We start from the raw sequence: 22,008 nt of genomic DNA on the forward strand, positions 1-22,008 counted from the left end.
AAGTGGGAGTTATCACCCCCTAAGGTTGTGGGAGTTTCTAAAAGGTTGCTTGGTAGCAAGGGGGACAGCTGAAGGATTTCAGGATTAATTTAAGAAATAAATTACTTATTATAAGCATTTGATCCTCAGTGCCCCATAATTGATTACAATTATCATGTAATCACCCAATCTCTTACTAATCCAACAATTTTTTAGATTTTGCTTGAAGCAAGTTACAGTTGTTGAAAAGCAATATGAAACTTGAATATTTAACATATCATAAGAATTCTGGACCGATGAAGTTGCCATTTCTGAGCATTATTGCTATTCACTACTGTAGTATTGTGTTGGGTAGTACGATTCCATACTCTAATCACGCAGTGATGCAATTCCTACAAATTAGAGTATGCTCTTCAATGGGGTAAAATTCAGAACGTGCCCTTTCAAATGGTCTTGACCACATTTCTCTAGCCCACGGCCCAACCGAGGTATCGCTGCCCCACATTGTGTACCTTCAGGCAGAGTCAGCTTTTGTCTGAGCTATGATGTCATAACTTTCTCCATTATAGATCACAGCACTTGAGGTTGGACTTAAACAATAGGCGATTTACCGTGGTTGTTATTCTAAGATGAAAATGGCAGAAGCAGAGCAAGCGGAAAGGAAGTGTAAACGGTGTAGTATGGAGTATCTGATATATGGATTTATACCAGCGCCAAGCAACCAACAGCAGGCAATATGTCTGTTGTGTGAAAAAAGTATTTTTTCCCCCAAATTGTTGTGTATGTGGCCGCTTACACAACAATATCATTAATAAAAACGCTGGAGACTGGAGCTACGTTAACAGGGTTCTTTACTTACAAAACCCAAACTAAACACATATATACAGATTAGTACGTGCCCAATAGTGCATGCTCAATAATGTGTTACTACGACATAAAATAGTCCCATTTTATACAGTAGGAGTAGGCTATATGGTACACTCCTCCCCTTTTATTTAAAAACTGTATCAACTTTTTGTTACGCTAAACAAATACTGTATGTGTACCCTTAATATACAAACGCCCATCTACTCACTATTTAATTAGTAACTTAATAATATGAAATTATAACAAAGTTATAATAATAATTATAACTCAAGTCTTTTGGGGGGTCTGTCAATAAACTTGTTTGTTTTCATACAGATTTCCATATAAAAGTCATGAAAAGTTGACTTCTGAGCATAGGGAGTTTCCATGGTCTGCTTCAAAGATGACTTGCCACCAACAAAAGAAGTGGTTGGTGATCTGCTGTCTCTGCTAGTTATTCAAAAGTCAGACAATCCAATGACTCACAGAAAGATCAGTACTTTACTGGTAATCTTTCACCATTTGGTGCAGCAGTTGATCGAAATCCTGTTGGTCGTTCCATTGTTCTTAAGCTGCTGTTGAAGTACAGTTCTGCTGATATTAAAGATTACCTGCAGTGCTATCTGTCTGGCTCAAGAGGGAGAACTCCTTCAAATGCACATTCAGCACAGTGTGAAAATACAACAATAGAAACCTTACAGTTTGTTGCCAGAATTCGCCTCTGTTTTGATGCTGTTTCCCAACTTCTCTGTGAAGCACAAGACACATTGGCCGAGGATTCAAATTATGTACGTGCAAAAGAAACTTCTTCGCAAAGGATTAAGTGTATGGTTCTCAATGGAGGAAAAAATTTGTTCAAGATTTACCTTGTGCAAAAGCTGTTCTGTTTGAATGGAATTGATTTTGTCCTCTGTTAATTTTGCCTTCTTCCCCAGCAACCTGGTTTTCATTTATTTCACCGCCCTCAGTAACTTCTCCCTGAGGCTGGTTGCTATATTGTGGGCGGTGACCATAGCGACGATGAACAAAGTAAGGTGGGTAACGCTGTCTTCAGGGCGATGTTGCTGATTTTGATCATCTTGGTTTCCCCCTTGTGTTGCTGACTCTGCTCCATCCCCTTTCTCTCCACCCTCGATGTTCTGTTGGTAATTACGTGGCGGACCTCGGTGGTGAGGGTTGCGGCGACGATAACGGTTTCTGTCCACGGCATATTGGTTTCCTTGGACTGGAACTCCTCTGGGACCAGTTACATTTGCTGCTTCTGCACCATTTTCACCTTTCACTGTGTCGAACTCCACAGTTTCATCGTCTCCAACACTGCGGAGGTACTTCCGTGGGTTATTTTTTTCTATAGCAGTCTGATGTACAAACACATCTTCCTTTGTGTCATTCCTGTGGATGAATCCATATCCATTTCGTACGTTCAACCACTTTACTGTTCCAAGAACCTTCATTGTGATGACTTTCCTCTCCCCGGGGGATTTGGATTTGTCTGGCTGTTGCTGCTGCTGCTGTTCAGATTGCTGTTCCGTCTCGGCCTTGCTCACGGTGTGGACAGGCTGTGTGAGGTGGTTACTGCTCCGTCTCGGCCTCGTTCACGGTGTGGACAGGCTGCGTGAGGTGGTTACTGCTCCGTCTCGGCCTCGCTCACGGTGTGGACAGGCTGTGTGAGGTGGTTACTGCTCCGTCTCGGCCTCGCTCACGGTGTGGACAGGCTGTGTGAGGTGGTTACTGCTCCGTCTCGGCCTCGCTCACGGTGTGGACAGGCTGTGTGAGGTGGTTACTGCTCCGTCTCGGCCTCGCTCATGGTGTTGACAGGCTGCGTGAGGTGGTTACTGCTCCGTCTCGGCCTCGCTCACGGTGTGGACAGGCTGCGTGAGGTGGTTACTGCTCCGTCTCGGCCTCGTTCACGGTGTGGACGGGCTGCGTGAGGTGGTTACTGCTCCGTCTCGGCCTCGCTCACGGTGTGGACAGGCTGCGTGAGGTGGTTGCTGCTCCGTCTCGGCCTCACTCACGGTGTGGACAGGTTGTGTGAGGTGGTTACTGCTCCGTCTCGGCCTCGCTCATGGTGTGGACAGGCTGTGTGAGGTGGTTGCTGCTCCGTCTCGGCCTCGCTCACGGTGTGGACAGGCTGTGTGAGGTGGTTGCTGCTCCGTCTCGGCCTCGCTCACGGTGTGGATCGGCTGCGTGAGGTGGTTGCAGCTCGGGCTGGTTTGAGATGGGGGCTCCTGCGCTCTCTCCACTTCTTTCTTCTCTCTAATATAATTCCTTTCCATTTGTTCTGTCTCCAGCTGCAAAAGAAGCTCTGCATTTCATATTCCTTCCTTGTATTGTTGATCTAGTTTCTTCATCCTTTTCTGATACTCCTGCAAAGTGCCTTCCTGTAACTGCTGTAGCTGTCTTTTGAGAGATGTCAACTTCTCCTGGTACATCTGCTCTTTTACTTCCAGGTAGTCTTCATCATCCTGCTTATTGGCAATATCTGTCTCCCTTGCATCCTCTGTATCTTCACCCGAGTCGCGGCCACGTATACTGTGTTCATCGTCAACGTCGACGCTGTCTAGCTCCTCCTCGTTGTTGTAATAGTTGACAATGGGTGAGAAGAGAGCTGCGGACATCTTCCCTGCTGAGCTGTCCTCCTTTGTTGACACATCTAGTGCCGTGATGGTGTGCCAATCCAACTGGATTTTCCTGAACTGTTCACGTCCCAGCAACGGTGGTCCTCCATTTTCAGTACATAGAGGTTCAGCTGCTGTGTTTTGTCTCCGTAGGTCACTGTCACTTTAATTTTACCTTTGGGATGCACTCTCTGTCCTGTGTAAGTCTTTAGCAGTAGTTTAGTTTGTTTCAGAGGTATGTGAGAAACAGTCGTTTGTAGTCGTGTACAGAGATCACTGTTAAAGCTGAGCCTGTGTCCAACTCCTTTTTCAGTCTCACGCCTGCCACTTGTGGAGACCATATTACTCTTCCATCATCTGTCTCTTTCACGCTGTGAAGTTGCAGACAAGACAATTCACTTTCATCTGAGTCATTTTCATCAGAACTGCTTTCTTCCATTTTGTGCACATTGTTGTGTTTTCCTTTCTGGGGTTTCTTGTTTCTCTGTATTTTGTCCTTTTTCTGCTGTTTACTAGCTTTGCATACTCTGCCAGCGTGGCCCTGTTTGCCACAGTTCCTGCATTCCTTGTCTTTAAACCAACAGTCATCCGGGTCATGTGACACGTTCCCACAACGGTAACATTTCTTTCCTTAATTTCTGTTCAGCATATCCCCACAACGGTAACATTTCTTTCCTTCATTTCTACTCAGTGACATTTTACTTGTAGCATTTTCTAGAGATTTTTGTTGTATCTCTAAAGCACCTCGTGCGGCTATTTCTAATGATATTGAGATGTTTAGTGCTTTCTCGAATGTAGGGTCTTTTTCACACAGGAGCTTCTTCTGTGTGGCTTCACAGTGCATGACACATACTAACCTGTCCCTCAATGTGTCTGATAGACCTGCTCCAAATTGACAAAGTTTTGGTAATTTGAGCAATTCAGCGCAATATTCAGAAATGCTTTCATCGTTGCTCTGATTCCAATTGTAAAATTTAAATCTTTCAGCAATGACCAGTGGTTTGGGGTTTAAATGCTGTTGGAGGGTGTCTACTATTTGCTTGAATGTTTTGTCAGCTGGCTTTTCAGGGTTTAACAAGCTCCGTAGCAGGCCGTATGTTTTTGTGCCCATTACACTAAGTAAGATGCTGACACGTGGAAATCTGCAGATGCTGGAAATTCAAACAACATACTCAAAATGCTGGTGGAATGCAGCAGGCCAGGCAGCATTTACAGGAAGAAGTACAGTTGATGTGACATTCTTTCCTTCATTAACGCTGTTAGCATCACAATATAACTCTATTCTTTTGATATAAGTTGCCCAGTCTTAGGCTACGTGCACACTAGACCGGATAAATCCGTAACTGAAGCATTTTTTCTTTGTTTTTACCCTCCGTCCACACTAAAACGGCGTTTTCATCCCCCGAAACTAGAGATTTTCAGAAACGCTCTCCAGGGTGTGTAATTTTGAAATCGCTGGATTGGCCGGAGCAGTGTGGACGGGTAACCGGAGAAATCTAAAAACACTGTCATGACGTGCCGGAACAGATGGTGACGGCAACGCGCCATTTCATTGTTTTCTTGAACGCAACCTAACAATTTCAGAACAGACGGCAACGAGATTGAAGCCAGAAGAGTTAGAAATGTACTCACCAAATACTTTGACCCATAACTTACTGAATAAATAAGTATACTCACTTTGCCCTGTTTTCTGTCCTTGCTCGTATGAAGGTAGTTTACCTATTTATGCAAGTACTTCTCTGACAATAGATGTGTAACAGCCTAATGGAAATACAAGATAATACTGATGCAGACATATTTTATAAATTTAACAAGGGGGCTTTATTAATGCAACAGAGTTAGTCAGTTTCTCAATGTTCGTCGTCAGCCGGGTCAATCTGTCCGTGAACTCCCTGTCGGTTGCCTCCATATGCTCCAGTATTTGTTTTTTTTTTTAGTTTTAAGTCCTCCTGCGTGAGAGCCAACAGCTGTCCATCGTTTAAGTTTTTCTAGTCTATAACTGCACAAGCACGCACCAAGTCTTTCACGGCGAGATTCGACACCAAACACATTGCTTGTTTTCAGTAGATGTGTCCTGCGCATGCACAGTAGGAGATTCACCAAAATATCCGTTTTAATGTGGACAGAGATATTTTCAAAAACGCATAGTGTGGACGCCTATCGTTTTTACGTGAAACCGGCGTTTTCAAAATTATCCGGTCTAGTGTGGACACTACTATCAAATGCTGTATTGGTTCCAATTAACGCCATCCTTGTTATGTTAATTTAGCCCCGGTCCCTTGTTTTCTTTTTGACTCACATGACCTTTTGTTTTTGCTAGTGTTGTGAGCGTATTCTGGCTAGATGTGTGTGTTACTCCTTTTTTTTCCTTCTGGGGCAGGCAAACGCTCAGCCCCTGGTCTCCTGACCTGCTGCCACTCCTGCTGTCTCCGATTCCTTTTGGACTGCCGCAGCCTTGCCCGCTTCTTGGCTTGTACCTTGCGCTCTTCTTCCGAGTGCCATTATCAAATAAACACGGCATTCCAATACAATGTAGTTTATTAACCTCATCGCCAATTTGTTGTGTATGTGGCCGTTTACACAATATCATTAATAAAAACGCTGGAGACTGGATCTACGTTAACAGGGTTCTTTACTTATGGAATCCGAACTGAGCACATATATACAGATCAATACGCGCCCAATAGCGCATACTCAATAATGTGTTACTACGACATAAAATAGTCCCATATTATACAGTAGGCTATACAGTACACAAACAAAGCAATGAAACTGCCCAGGCTTCTTGAACATTTGAAGAGAATACACTCCAATAAAACAAACAAGAACTTGGCTTATATTCAGTCACATTATGAAAACTTTCAGAAATAGAAAACACTTCAAAGCATGTTTGTCAGACACTAAGCTCACTTGTCTTTAATTTAGGTGCTTTTTTGTTAAATTCTCTTCCTTTGTAGCATATTGTTATTGTATGCTTAACCTTGCTCTGTATTAATGCTCCTCATTGGGATTTGGGGTTTTTAATTTTGTAAAATGTTTTGAAAAACTAATAAAAAAATTTTTTTTAAAAAAGCATGTTTGTCAGCCCTTCACAACAGGCAGTGATGTTTTGCATGCTTCATACAACATTTCATTGCTCATTGTTAAACTTTAATGGCCATCCTCAGGATTGGCTTGGAAGCATGGCCAACAGGCCATCCTTGAATATCAGCCCAAGTACATCAATCCATGACAGTAACAGCCTTTACGGAGTTCTGTTGGGCAGCTGAAACCTGGATATGTATGAAGTTTTATGAACCAACAACAGCAATAGAAACATATACACCGACAATCTGTAAACACGTGTCCTGGCTATCACCATCAGTGCACAGGTTCAACAGTGTGTGTAGTGGAGCACGTGAATGTGCCTACAGAAATAAGGCAAGTTACACCCTGGAGTCATCGTGTCATGTAGCAGAGAAACAGACTCTTTGGCCTATATTGTTCATACCAACCAAAACTCCCGTCTACTTAGCCCATTTGCCCATGTTTGGCCCACATCCTTCTAAACCTTCCATCATGTACTTGTCCAAATGCCTTTAAAATATTGTCGATGAGCCTGCATCACCCACTTTCTCCTATACACAGGACACTCTCTGGGTGGACGATTTGCCCTTCAAGTTCCTATTTATCATCTCCTCCCCCCACCTTAATCCTATGCTCTCTGGATTTTGATTCCCCAATCCTGAGAGAAAATTGATCCCACCTATGCACCTCATGATTTTAGACACCTCCGTTTCATCCCTCATTCTCCTACACTAAAAGCAGCTGCAACCTCCCTCCTTAACTCAGTCCCTCAAGTCCTGGGAACATCTTCATCAATGATGATCCTCGTAAATGGGGAATCCCAGCAAAATCCTTGTAAGTGTGTGCTAAATGGTGAAAGCAACATACAATAAAAGTTGTTTGTGGGTTAGTAATCTGGTATCGGTTACGATTTAAAAGGTGGATACTGGAGAACAGAAAAAGAAAGCAAAATGAAATGAAAGCTCTTATTTTTTGTGATCACTCATGTGATGTTTGCACATGTGATTATCTACAGCTTCGTAATAAGTCTCATCAGCAACCCTTTGGAAACAGAGACAGACATTGGCCTCGAAGTGACAGTCAGCTTCCGGGATCGCTCAGTTGTACGAAATGCCAAAGTTTCAGGCAAATGGGGAAAAGAAGAGAAAAATATACCTTATTTCCCTTTCGCAGCTATGCAGCACTTCAAGGTGAGTGTCAGTTACCTTGTGGAAAAAGTACTCTTAAGTTGCTCTATCTTCAGATGGTATCCCAATGAACTATGTCAAGGACAGTGTGGATATGCTATTGAAACAAAATGTGCTGCAGGTACTTTCCTGGTCAGGTAGCATCTATGCAAAAAGAAAAAGTGGATTTTTAAGTCAGATTCCTGTGAAAAATCATCAGCCTGAAATTTCAATCGGGTTAGTCTCTTTACATATCGTGCCTCATGTCCTGAGAATTTCCAGGATCTTCTGTTTTGTTTCAGATTTTCACCATCTGCGGCTGTTTGGTTCAAAATCTTTCACTCCTGTGCTTTAGAATCCTTTCAGAGTTAATCTATGCAGTGAATGTCTGAGGCACGTTCAGGATTCAAAATTCATCGTTCATTTTGCTGGGGTAACTGATGTCATTCAGGGCAAAACAGTAAGAGCAAAATATTATCAGAGCACTCAGTGTAACAAAGGACTGAAACAAATTATCACATTTGATTGTTAATCCTCTGACTGTTCTGACTAGGAATTGTTTAGTGGTATAGATTAAACAGGCCTTAAGACACTGCATCTTGGATTGAATCTAAACCAGACCAATGGAGCTGCAAGTTTTCTGTATGTGGTGTAAGATGAGGAAAGTGTGACTCGTTATTTACTTAGCGAGCCAACATGGACACAGTGGGCAGATAAGTATCTTTTCATACTCTGTGCTTCTGTGAACCGCATGTTTAATGTGCAGGATAGATGAGGGTGGACTTTGCAAGTATTTATTGATATACTTATGTCAATTAGAAACAAACCATATGGAAAAATGTAAAATTTAACTGATAATGGATGATAAGGTGATAGATCATAAAGGTCTCAGAAAGGCAGCGTCCATTATTAAGGACCTCCAGCACCCAGGGCATGCCCTTTTCTCACTGTTACCATCAGGTAGGAAGTACAGAAGCCTGAAGGCACACACTCAGCGATTCAGGAACAGCTTTTTCCCTTTGCCATCTGATTCCTAAACGGACACTGAAACTTTGGACACTACCTCACTTTTTTTAATATACAGTATTTCTGTTTATGCACACATTTTAGATTTGTTTGTTTATTATGTTTTATTTTTATTATTATTTTTCTCTGTCTGCTAGAGTATGTATTGCATTGAACTGCTGCTGCTAAGTTAACAAATTTCACGTCACATTCCGATGATAATAAATCTGATTCTGATATGTTTGCTTTCTTTATGATGATCCATACTAACTAGAAGTTACTGGAAATCTAGTTAGTCTGAAAGAAACCCAGTACTGAAAGTTTAAGACTGACTAGTTTCACAGATGGTTCCAATGATTCTGATACAGGCCCTCAGAAATTCAGTGTGTCCAATTTATTTTCTGGTGATGCATGTTACCTTCACAAGGATGTAAGACAAAATTAACCTTGGAGCATTTCATTATTCACTGAAACAACGCCAATCTTCTATTCACTGCTTTTCCACCTGCATCCAGGCAGGAATTCAGGCTCAGTCAGACCTAGGTGAATGGATAAACACACTCTCAAGTGATCGTTCAGTTAAAAACTGCAACTTCAGGTTCCAATGCTTTGACAAAAAGGAGAGAATGCTTTATTTTGTGCCAGATATCTTGTGTAAAACACAGACTGTGTTGCTTTGATATTGTTTATTGAACCCAGAATTTATTCAGTTGTGCTCAGTTCCAGAGCTGCAATCCTGACTTCATGGGTGATGCAGTTTGAAAGAGGGAAAGGGATATAGACAAAATGGCGCAATTTTGAGTGGGGCAGAGGCATGGTGATACTGGGTTTAAATGCATGAAGCTTTAAAGTTGGCTGGACAAGTTCCACCAAAAGAAAGACTTCAGAGCCACAGTTTTACAGATGCTAAAATGAGGAAGTTATATTAAAGATTTAGTTAAATAGTTAGGCCTCAGAAGAATTATTTAATCCAGTTCTGGGCCGCAAATATGACGAAAAGACAACAAAGCATTGGCAGGTGGAAAAGAGATCTGGTAAAAAGGATGAGATTTTGTTTAAATACTGTAAAGAAACGTATTGTTCTGCTTTAAAGGAGAGAAGATTAATGGGAGATGTAGAAATTTTCAGAATCTTGTGTGACTTTCATTAAGTGAATGAGGAGAAGCTGCAAGTGACAGCTGTGTTGATGTCCAAAAGACAAAAAAATTAAGATGATAGAAAAACCGGAAGTGTGATAGAACAATATTTTCAGAAGGCATGCGATTGCTGAACTCCCTGAAAGGTGGCAAATGTAGTTTCATTAAACTTGTAACTCATTTAGTCCTCAGAGTACATTGCTAGGAATGAGAGGGCCAATGGTGAAAGATAACAAGAGCCTTGTTTCGAGAGGGAGGGATGTGCTACTGACGGCATTGCACTCTAGCACCAATAAATCACCCATAGCTCAGTTTGGAGAGGGCTGGGGTGAACATTGTGGTTGCTCATCGTACGGAGTGTGTTAGGCCAGTTCTTATGTTCACTTCATAAATGATGAAAGCATAGTTGAAGAGTTGTTATTTGAAATGGGCTAGTCAATATTTTGGATTGATGAGCAATTTCTTAAAGAGAAGGACTTCCTGCTCACCAAGAACCTACTAGAGTGCTGTGCTATATCCTTCACAGAAATATGGCTGGACAATGAGGTACCTGACAAGTAGTGAGTTAACAGGCCGAACGGTCCTCCGCGCCAACAAGTACATGATTCTGGCAAGAAATCCAGTGGTGGTTTATGTTAGCAATGCCTGGTGTATGAATTCAGTCATTATTGAAAGTTTCTGTTGTCCCTACCTGGAATACCTAATGACAAAGTGCAGGCTCTTTCATCTACCGAGATAAATCACAGGTTTATATTATAGCAGTTTATTTATCTCTGTGGACCAAATCAACATTAGCTCAAACTGCATGATGCTATTGTTAAACAACTGGCTGCTCACCCTGATAGTGCCTTCATCGTAGCTAGTTTATTTCAAACAGGCTAACCTAAGAACTATATTCCATAAATTCCATCAGAATGTGAATTGTCCTACAAGGGGTAATAACACACTGGGCCAGGTGTATAACATCACAGGTGAATTTTGGGGCTTTCCCATGCCCTCACCTGGGGTTGTCCAGTCATCTGTCTTTGCATCTGATCCCAGTGGTAAGGAAGCAGAAAGCAACATCCTGGAGAGTGACGGTGGGACCTGAGGGAGACATCTCCAGTCTTCAAGATTCTGTTGCGAGTACTGACTGGAGTCTGTTTGCACGCCAGGCTATGCACGGCTCGGGCATTGATTTAGAGGATTAATATACAACCGTGGTTGTGCACTACATCAAATTCTGCGAAGACAATGTCATCACCACCAAAAAACATCCGGATGACTTCCAGTCAAGATGACGTCAGACAACAACGATTCCTCAGGTGACATCATTCAGTTAACATATCTCTCCAATTATTTCACTTTCTGCGTGCCTTCTGCTTGTTCTTTGTCTTGTTTGTGTTATGGTAACTGTGGGAGCCTGTGACGTACAGCCTGGAACTCGATCAAGGGATCCAGCACTATGCTGTGTCCAGAGAGCTGCCTCGTGGAGACGAGAGACTGTGGGGGAGGGGGCCGAGAAGGAGTGTGAACACAAACTGACTTGTGGAAAAGACCAGAGATGAGGCACAGGGTCACAAATGACCCCATCTCAAAGCACTGAAGAAGACTGAAGCATTGAGGTGAATCCTGAGGGAGTCGGTGATGGCTCCCAACAGAGGCGGTAGGCGGCCAGATTGGCGGCGTTAGGATCTGGATCGAAGGTCACTGTTTATAGAAGGACTGAGTTCGTGTGGCTGCTCTCCTTTTATGCAGACAAAAAGATGTATCCGATATTCTGAGGTTTACATGATTATTGGACTGTGTTTATATTGGATTCATTCAGTGTTTTCTTTCTTGTGGTCAATTGGCAGGAGAGTGATCTGTTCATTTTTGTGTGTAAGGGGTGGTTGGGGGTTTGGTGCTGTTCCTTTCTGGGAGTGAGAGGGTCAGGGACTGTTATTGTCACTGTTCTTTTCTGTGAGTGAAGGGGTCGGGGGCTGTTATTGTCGCCGTTTTATTTTCCTTCGGGGGATGAGGGGATTTTGGTGTCAGCGAGTTTTGTTTCTTTTTTGTGCCGGTTGGGGGGGGGGTGGGGGAGTTGATTTTGTTTCTTTCATCAGCATCCTTGGTTTTTCTGTATTTCATGGCTACCTGGAGTAGACAAATATCAGAGTTGTATTGTAAATGCATACTTTAACAATAACATAACCCTTTGAACCTATGATGTTCCCAAACCAGAATCCGTGGATGAACAACGATTTACGAAACCTGCTCAAAGCTCGTGATACTGCTTACAGATCCAGTGATATCAAAGCATACAGTGAGGGTAGATCGAATCTTAAGAGAGGCATCAAGACCACCAAGATTAGACATAAAGTACAGACTGAGGCATATCCAGGATGGTATGCTGCCTCCCCGGTGCAAGGGTCAAGGATGTCTCTGAGCAGCTGCAGGACATTCTGGAATGGGAGGATGAACAGCCAGTGGTCATGGTGCACATAGGTACCAACGATATAGGTAAAAATTGGGATGAGGTCCTACAAGGTGAATTTAGGGAGTTAGGAGATAAACTAAAAAGTAGGACCACAAAGGTAATAATCTCTGGATTACTACCAGTGCCACGTGCTAGTCAGAGTAGAAATAGGAGGATATTTCAGATGAATACGTGGCTTGAAAAATGGTGCAAGGGGGAGGGATTCAAATTTCTGGGGCATTGGAACCAGTTCTGGGGGAGGTGGGACCGGTACAAACAGGACGGTCTGCACCTGGGCTGGACTGGAACCAATGCCCTAGGGGGAGTGTTTTCTACTGCTGTTCAGGAGGATTTAAACTAATGTGGCAGGGGGATGGGAACAAGTGCAGAGAGACAGAGGAGTGTAAAATGAGGGTAGAAGCAAAAAGTAGTAAGGTGAAAAGTAAAAGTGGCAGGCAGGCAAATCCAGGGCAAAAAGCAAAAAGGGCCACTTTTCAACATAATTGTATAAGGGCTAAGAGTGTTGTAAAAACAAACCTGAAGGCTTTGTGTGTCAATGCGAGGACCATTCGTAACAAGGTGGATGAATTGAATGTGCAGATAGTTATTAATGAATATGATATGGTTGGGATCACAGAGACATGGCTCCAGGGTGACCAAGGATGGGAGCTCAACATCCAGGGATATTAAATATTCAGGAGGGATAGACAGGAAAGAAAAGGAGGTGGGGTAGCATTGCTGGTTAGAGAGGAGATTAACGTAATAGAGAGGAAGGACATTAGCCTGGAGGATGTGGAATCGATATGGATAGAGCTGCATAACACTAAGGGGCAGAAAACACTGGTGGGAGTTGTGTACAGGCCACCTAACAGTAGTAGTGAGGTTGGGGATGGCATTAAACAGGAAATTAGAAATGTGTGCAATAAAGGAACAGTAGTTATAATGGGTGACTTCAATCTACATATAGATTGGGTGAACCAAATTGGTAAGGGTGCTGAGGAAGAGGATTTCTTGGAATGTATGCGGGGTGGTTTTCTGAACCAACATGCTGAGGAACCAACTAGAGAGCAGGCCCTCCTAGATTGGGTATTGAGCAATGAGGAAGGGTTAGTTAGCAATCTTGTCGTGCAAGGCCCCTTGGGTAAGAGTGACCATAATATGGTGGAATTCTTCATTAAGATGGAGAGTGACATAGTTAATTCAGAAACAAAGGTTCTGAACTTAAAGAAGGGTAACTTTGAAGGTATGAGACGTGAATTAGCTAAGATAGACTGGCAAATGATACTTAAAGGGTTGACGGTGGACATGCAATGGCAAACATTTAAAGACTGCATGGATGAACTACAACAATTGTTCATCCCAGTTTGGCAAAAGAATAAATCAGGGAAGGTAGTGCACCCGTGGTTGACAAGGGAAATTAGGGATAGTATCAAGTCCAAAGAAGAAACATATAAATTAGCAAAAAAAAGCAGCACATCTGAGGACTGGGAGAAATTCAGAGACCAGCAGAGGAGGACAAAGGGCTTAATTAGGAAAGGGAAAAAAGATTATGAGAGAAAGCTGGCACGGAACATAAAAACTGACTGTAAAAGCTTTTATAGATACGTGAAAAGAAAAAGATTGGTCAAGACAAATGTAGGTCCCTTACAGTCAGAAACAGGTGAATTGATCATAGGGAACAAGGACATGGCAGGCCAGTTGAATAACTACTTTGGTTCCGTCTTCACTAAGGAGGACATAAATAATCTTCCGGAAATAGTAGGGGACCGAGGGTCTAGTGAGATGGTGGAACTGAGGGAAGTACATGTTAGTAGGGAAGTGGTGTTAGGTAAATTGAAGGGATTAAAGGCAGATAAATCCCCAGGGCCAGATGGTCTGCATCCCAGAGTGCTTAAGGAAGTAGCCCAAGAAATAGTGGATGCATTAGTGATAATTTTTCAAAACTCCTTAGATTCTGGATTAGTTCCTGAGGATTGGAGGGTGGCTAATGTAACCCCACTTTTTAAAAAAGGAGGGAGAGAAAAACCGGGGAATTATAGACCGGTGAGTCTGACATCGGTGGTGGGGAAAATGCTAGAGTCGGTTATCAAAGATGTGATAACAGCACATTTGGAAAGAGGTGAAATCATTGGACAAAGTCAGCATGGATTTGTAAAAGGAAAATCATGTCTGACGAATCTTATAGAATTTTTTGAACATGTAGCTAATAGAGTGGATAGGGGAGAACCAGTGGATGTGGGATATTTAGATTTTCAAAAGGCTTTTGACAAGGTCCCACACAGGAGATTAGTGTGCAAACTTAAAGCACACAGTATTGGGGGTATGGTATTGATGTGGATAGAGAATTGGTTGGCAGACAGGAAGCAAAGAGTGGGAGTAAATGGGACCCTTTCAGAATGGCAGGCAGTGACTAGTGGGGTACCACAAGGCTCAGTGCTGGGACCCCAGTTGTTTACAATATATATTAATGATTTAGACAAGGGAATTAAATGCAGCATCTCCAAGTTTGCGGATGACACTAAGCTGGGCGGCGGTGTTAGCTGTGAGGAGGATGCTAAGAGGATGCAGGGTGACTTGGATAGGTTAGGTGAGTGGGAAAATTCATGGCAGATGCAATTTAATGTGGATAAATGTGAGGTTATATAAATGCAAGAACAGGAAAACAGATTATTATCTGAATGATGGCTGATTAGGAAAAGGGGAGGTGCAATGAGACCTGGGTGTCATTGTACACCAGTCATTGAAGGTGGGCATGCAGGTACAGCAGGCGGTGAAAAGGGCAAATGGTATGTTGGCATTCATAGCAAAAGGATTTGAGTACAGGAGCAGGGAGGTTCTACTGCAGTTGTACAAGGCCTTGGTGAGACTGCACCTAGAGTATTGTGTGCAGTTTTGGTCCCCTAATCTGAGGAAAGACATTCTTGCCATAGTGGGAGTACAAAGAAGGTTCACCAGATTGATTCCTGGGATGGCAGGACTTTCATATGAAGAAAGACTGGATTGACTAGGCTTATACTCACTGGAATTTAGAAGATTGAGGGGGGATCTTATTGAAACGTATAAAATTCTAAAGGGATTGGGCAGGCTAGATGCAGGAAGATTGTTTCCGATGTTGGGGAAGTCCAGAATGAGGGGTCACAGTTTAAGGATAAAGGGGAAGCCTTTTAGGACCGAGATAAGGGAAAACTTCTTCACACAGAGAGTGGTGAATCTGTGGAATTCTCTGCCACAGGAAACATTTGAGGCAGGTTCATTGGCTACATTTAAGAGGAAGTTAGATATGGCCCTTGTGGCTAAAGGGATCGTGGGTATGGAGAGAAAGCAGGTACAGGGTTCTGAGTTGGATGATCAGCCATGATCATACTGAATGGTGGTGCAGGCTCGAAGGGCCGAGTGGCCTACTCCTGTACCTATTTTCTATGTTTCTATTTCTATAATGCCACTGATCCCTAACTGTTCGGGAAGGCGTCAGATCCATTTCAGGTTACAAAGGAACATTCTCCTGCTCAGCTCACGGTGATGCCAAAGAGCTGAACAACTTCTTTGTTCACTTTGATAAGGAACCTGTGACGAGGACAGAGAAACTGTGCCAACACAGGACGTACACAAGGTGAGGTGTGTACTCCGTAATGTCAATGCTCGTGAGCAGTGGGAGCAGATGGCAAACCCCGACAGATTTTCAGGGATTGTGCCGACCAACTGCTGGCAGTTCTGGCAGGTAGTTACAACCTTTTGTTGTCCCAGGCTATGGTTCCAGCACGTTTCACAGCAGCAAATGTCATACCCATCTTCAAGATGGCAGTGGCAACATGACTTAATGACTACAGACCGATGGCACTCACTCCCATAGTTACCTAGTGCTTGGAAAAATTGGTCATGTCCCACATCAAGGACGTAATCCCAGCTACCTCGGACCAGCACCAGTTTGCCTAAAGTTGAATAGATCAACTGAAGACGCCATTTCTATCATTCTTCATAGCTTGGAACACCTGGAGCACAAAGACACCTACATAAGGTTACTTTTCATTGATTACAGCTCAGCTTTTAACACCATACTACCAAACCAGCCGACCGTCAAGCTCCACAATCTAGTTCTTGGCACATCAACCTATAATTAGATCTTGAATTTCTTCACTAATCATACCCAGACAGTGAAACTAGACAAATGCACGTCAATCCCCTCCCCCACAACCCTCAGGGATGTGTACTGAACCCAATTCTCTATTCTCCCTTCACCTATGACTGAACTTCTGCTCATACTACAAACTTAATCATCAAATTTGCAGACGACACAACTGTGATTGGCCTAATCACAAACACCAATGAATTTGCATATAGAGAGGAGGCGCTGAAACTGTCTGATTGGTACAGGAACCACAACCTATCACTCAACATCAAGAAGACAAAAGAAAAGGCTTTGTGGATGAACATCACCAAGGGGCTCTGGTGGGCCATCAGCACAACCTCAATAGGAAAAAGGCACAATACAGATCATCCTAACTGAGGTGCTTAAGGAGAGTAATCTGCCTCAAAAATTGCTGGCCAATTCTTATCGATGTGCAGTAGAGAGCATACTGACATACGGGATGACTGTGTGGTACGCTCGCTGCAGCAAGACAGATCACAAAGCACTCCAACGGGTGATGAGAATGGCTCAGCACATCATTACGACTCAACTCCCGGATCCAGAGACCATTCCATGTAGGGAAGGGAGATGGAAATAAGGGCCTGGAAGGGAGAAGGAGGTCTGGTGAGGAGAGGGAGAGGGGTGTGGCTCAGGGTAAGAGCTAGGATGTAATTATGTGGGCAATGGGAAAATTATCCCTCTTTGTCTTGATGTCATCACTGGGGATTGAGTGTCACTCTACCCTGCAACTTTGATCTGGCCCATGCCCTCATCTAACATTACTTGCCTTTATTGGGATCTTGCTCCTCCTTACATCTGTGTTAAGGTTTAGGGTTATGGATATGCTAGTGTTTGTTAGGGTGGTGGATTGTAGGGGGTGAGTGCTCAGGTTTGTGGGTGGGTGTGGGGGCTGGGCCAGAGTTTCTGGGGGTATGTAGGGCAGGGTTTGTGGGGGTATGTGGGCCAATGTTTGTGGCGGTGGTGAAGTTAGGATTTGTGGGGGTGTGTGTGCCAGTATTTATTGGGGTGTGTGGGCCAGGGTTTGTGGGGGTGTGGAAGTTAGGATTTGTGGGGGTGTGTGGGCCAGGTTTTGTCGGGGTGTGGGGGCCAGATTTAGTGAGGGTATGGGGGCCAGGGTTTGTGGGGGTATGGGAGCCAGAGTTAGTGAGGGTGTGGGGGATGGGGTTACTAAGGGTGTGGGGTCAGGATTTGTGGGGATCAGGCTTTGTGAGGGTATGTGGATTAGGGTTTGTGGGGTTGTGTGGGCCAGGGTTTATGGGGATGTATGGAGGTTAGGGTTTGTGGGGGGGGGGTGTGGACCAGGGTTTATAGAGGTTTGAAATTAGGGTTTGTTGAGGTGTGGGTGAGGACTTGTGGGGTGTATGGGCCAGGGTCTGTGGGAGTGTGGGGCCCAGGGTCTGTGGGAGTGTGGGGCCCAGGGTCTGTGGAGGGGTGTCGTGGTTAGAGATAGGGATTGTGTGAAGGGATTCTGTTGAGAGGCTGGAGAGGCGAGTCAAAGAAAGGTCTGGGGCAATGGAGGTGGGGGAGTGGGGGTGGTGGGCCTGGCGTGGAGAGGGAGTTTGATCGGGCAAGGCCAGGGCTTGTTGGGATGGAACCCGGGTTTGCGTGGCTGTGGATGTTAAGGTTAGTGATAGAGGTAGGGCTGGGAGTAGACATGGGGCCTGCCAGGAGAGGGAAATGGACTTTTGTTGGGGTGGAGGAATTATTGCTTATATTTAGTTTTGGGACAGAGGATAGATTGTAGGGAATGAGTTCACAGGTTTGTGGGAGTGTGGATGGTACAATTTTGGATTGGGTTGCAGAATGTTGGTGAGGGACTGAAGGGTAGAGGGTGGCCTGGCAGGAGAGAGAGGGGGGTCAAGACGTCACAGGGAGATGGAGGAGGCGATTTGGTCGGTACCCTTTTCTCTCCCTACCAGGTCCAGCCACCCCCTCTCCCTGTCTCTCCCTCCCTCTCCCCATCTCTCCCTCCCCACCTCCCCCTCCCCCCCTCCCAGCCAGGTCTCCTCCCCCTCCCTCCCCCTCTCCCCACTAGGTCCCTTCCCCCTTCCCCCTCCCTCTCCCTCCCTCGCCAGTTCCCTCCCCCTCCCCAACCCTACTGCTTTCCCTTACCCTAACCTTCATATTCCCACAAACAATAGCATATCCATAACCTTAAACAACACAGATATAAAAAAGGAGCAAGATCCCAATAAAGGCAAGTAATGTTAGATGAGGGCATGGGCCAGATCAAAGTGGCAGGGTAGAGTGACACTGAATCTCCAGTGATGACATCAAGAAAAAAGAAGAGGGATAATTTTCCCATTGCCCGCATAATTACATTCTAACCCTAACCTTGGCCCAGCCTGGCTTCCCATTCCCCTCCAGGCCCTCACCTGAAATCCATTCCTGAACACTTAAAATGAGGAACTAACAGGAAGGCTGGAGGAAGAACTGATCTCGCTTACAAAATGACTGAGCTAAAGCCAAAGTTCAAAAAATTCATATCAAATCTTGTGGTTGTAGAAAGAAATCTCTGAACGTGCGGTAGCATAGCGGTTAGCACAATGCTTTACAGTACCAGCAACTTGAGTTCAATTCCCGGTACTGCCTGTAAGGCGTTAGTCGCAAAAAGAAGACCACGTGGGTTTCTTCCGGGTGCTCCAGTTTCCTCCCACTGTCCAAAGACGTACCGGTTGGTATGTTAATTGGCCACAGTAAATTGTCCCGCGATTGGCTAGGTTTAAATTGCTGGGTGGCCTGGCTTGAAGGCCAGAAAGGCTTGTTCCACAGTACCTCAATAAATAAATACATCTTCTTTATTGCCTTTCCAACCAGCATATTTAGTGGTGCGTCGTTTCAGTGCAGTCAGCCAACTTCTTTCAAAACAATGAAACAGACTGCAAATTACTAAACTGAGACTCATTCTGAGTGACGTTCAGCCTAATGTTGAGAAGGTGATGTCACTGCACCAAGCCCATCATCTCATTGAAAGGTGAAAAAGCAATGAAGCAGTGAATAGTTGGACTACTGATGCACACTCTAAAATTGCTGATAAAAATTGTGGGCTTTTCATCTGGGTGCCAAGGAGGCAGTAACCCACAAAAAGTTTGGCACCCGCTGCATTAGATGGTTCCAATGCTTCATAACGTTGAATTGAATTGACTTTATTTCTTACATCCTTCACGTACATGAGGAGTAAAAATCTTTAGGTTACGTCTCCATCTAAATGTGCAATCATAGTAATTAATAATAATAATAAATATAACAGTTAATGTAACATAGAATACACTCAAATCAGCATGAATTTATCAGTCTGATAGCCTGGTGGAAGAAGCTGTTCCGGATTGGTCCTGGCTTTTATGCTGTGGTATCGTTTCCCAGATGGTAGCAGCTGGAATAGATTGTGGTTGGGGTGACTCAGGTCCCCAGTGATCCTACAGGCCCTTTTTAAACACCTTTTGTAAATATCCTGAATCATGGGAAGTTCACAACTACAGATACGCTGGGCTGTCTGCACCACTCTCTGCAGAGTCCTGCGATTGAGGGCGGTACCGTTCCCATACCAGGCACAGATGCAGCCAGTCAGGATGCTCTCAGTTGTGCCCCTGTAGAAATATCATTGGTTATTGCCACAGATGTTCAGATTATATGGATTACTTTTAATAGAATTAGAGCTGTTTTCTCCTCTCCTGTCCCTCACACCATTTCTTTGTTATTCTGTCCATCCCATAGCAAGTAGTATTTGCTGTCATGAATATTGCAGCTAGGAGTGAAAAGGACTGGTAATGACTGTGAGTACATTCACAGCTGAACTTATGCAAACTCAATGTCAACATGAACAATCTAACAACAACAAAGCACCGGAGAACTAAAGTTGCTGAGTTTTATGAGTGTGAACGTGGAAATGATCATTGCCAATAAGTATGATGGAATTGAGGAAAATTTGCATATCTAGTTAAATAATTTATAAAAACAAAGTTGATCACACTGTATTGTATTTGCTAAGGTTTAAGACCAAACTACAAATAAGGGTGTCTAATGTCAAATATTAGAATCAGAGCAGATTCCAAAACTCCTGTTAATGTATTGTGTTTTGGAAAAGAAATTTTGCTTATCAAGCTAGCATTTAGACAACAAAGTACAGTAATTATTTTCCCTCTTCTTGAGCCTGCACGCAACCCAACGTGAAGTATTTTTAAGACAGAGCAGGTAGAACAAGCAAAGGAAGTGGGTGCAGTTGATGAATCACAGCAGCTCCCATGTGGCCTCAGCTGCTTATATTTACTGCACATAAGGAATTTCTCCAATCCATTGTCAGTGTTAGATCTCAGAAGAACAACCCAAATGAAGTTCCATTACCCAAACTTGTAAATCCATCTACTTCAAATATTTACTAGTGTTGCCTCACTATTTTTCAGTGGAAAAAGCCATGCAGCATTTTGTCTACATGAAGGCAGATATCTTTTCACTTGTTATTCGAATGAGACCTATCCCGAATTAAATTTCACAGGAACTCCATTGTTATAGTAATACATACTGTAAGGCTACATCCACACTAGACCAGATAATTTTGAAAACGCCTGTTTCGCGTAAAAACGATAGCCGTCCACACTATGCGTTTTTGAAAATATCTCTATCCACACTGAAATGGAGATTTTGGCGAATCTCCTCCTCCTGTGCATGCGCAGGACACATCTACCGAAAACAAGCGACATGTTTAGTGTTGAATCTCGCCGTAAAAGTGCGTGTTTGTGTAGTTTGCGTAGTTACAGACTAGAAAAACTTAAAACGATGGACAGCTGTTGGCTTTCACACAGGAGAACTTAAAACTAAAAAAAACAAATACTGGAGCGTATGGAGGCAACCGACAGGGAGTTCACGGACTGTATGACCCGGCTGACGACGAACATTGAGAAACTGACTAACTCTGTTGGATTAATAAAGCACTTTGTTAAATTTATAAAATATGTCTGCATCAGTATTATCTTGTATTTCCATTAGGCTGTTACACATCTATTGTCAGAGAAGTACTTGCATAAATAGGTAAATCACCTTCATACGAGCAAGGACAGAAAACAGGGCAAAGTGAGTACAGTATACTTATTTATTCAGTAAGTTATGGGTCAAAGTATTTGGTGAGTACATTTCTAATTCTTCTGGCTTCAGTCTCGTTGCCGTCTGTTCTGAAATTGTTAGGTTGTGTTCAAGAAAACAATGAAATAGCGTGCTGCAGTCTGATAGTGTTTTCAGAAGTCTCCGGTTACCCCGTCCACACTGATTTGCCTGAGCAGCATTTTCAAAAATACCCACCCTGGAAAGCGTTTCTGAAAAGCTCCGGTTTCGGGGGACGAAAACACCGTCTTAGTGTGGACGGAGGGTAAAAATGATGAGAAAAAGCTTCGGTTACGGATTTATCTGGCGTAGTGTAGATGTAGCCTAAGTGGCTTTCAGTAGTAAGTATTCAATTGAAGGCCATTTTAACACCACTTACTGTGACTAACTAAAACAAGTCTGGTTACCAGATCAAGTTAACATTTTAAACTTAATATACTCATTCAGTTAAATTCTACCATCTCCTGGCCAATTACCACTTTCTCATTGATCATGATTCCTGGTTTTCCACTCC

The 22,008-nt window shown here is 43.6% G+C and overlaps 1 pseudogene; it reads right to left on the reverse strand.

The window, feature by feature from the left end:
- Positions 1–1,132: 1,132 nt before the first annotated feature.
- On the reverse strand, positions 1,133–3,443 carry LOC140724551 (Y-box-binding protein 1-like; annotated as a pseudogene).
- Between the last annotated feature and the right edge of the window lie 18,565 nt (positions 3,444–22,008).

This window comes from Hemitrygon akajei, chromosome 3 (assembly GCF_048418815.1).
Source record: "Hemitrygon akajei chromosome 3, sHemAka1.3, whole genome shotgun sequence".
Lineage (NCBI taxonomy): Eukaryota > Metazoa > Chordata > Chondrichthyes > Myliobatiformes > Dasyatidae > Hemitrygon > Hemitrygon akajei.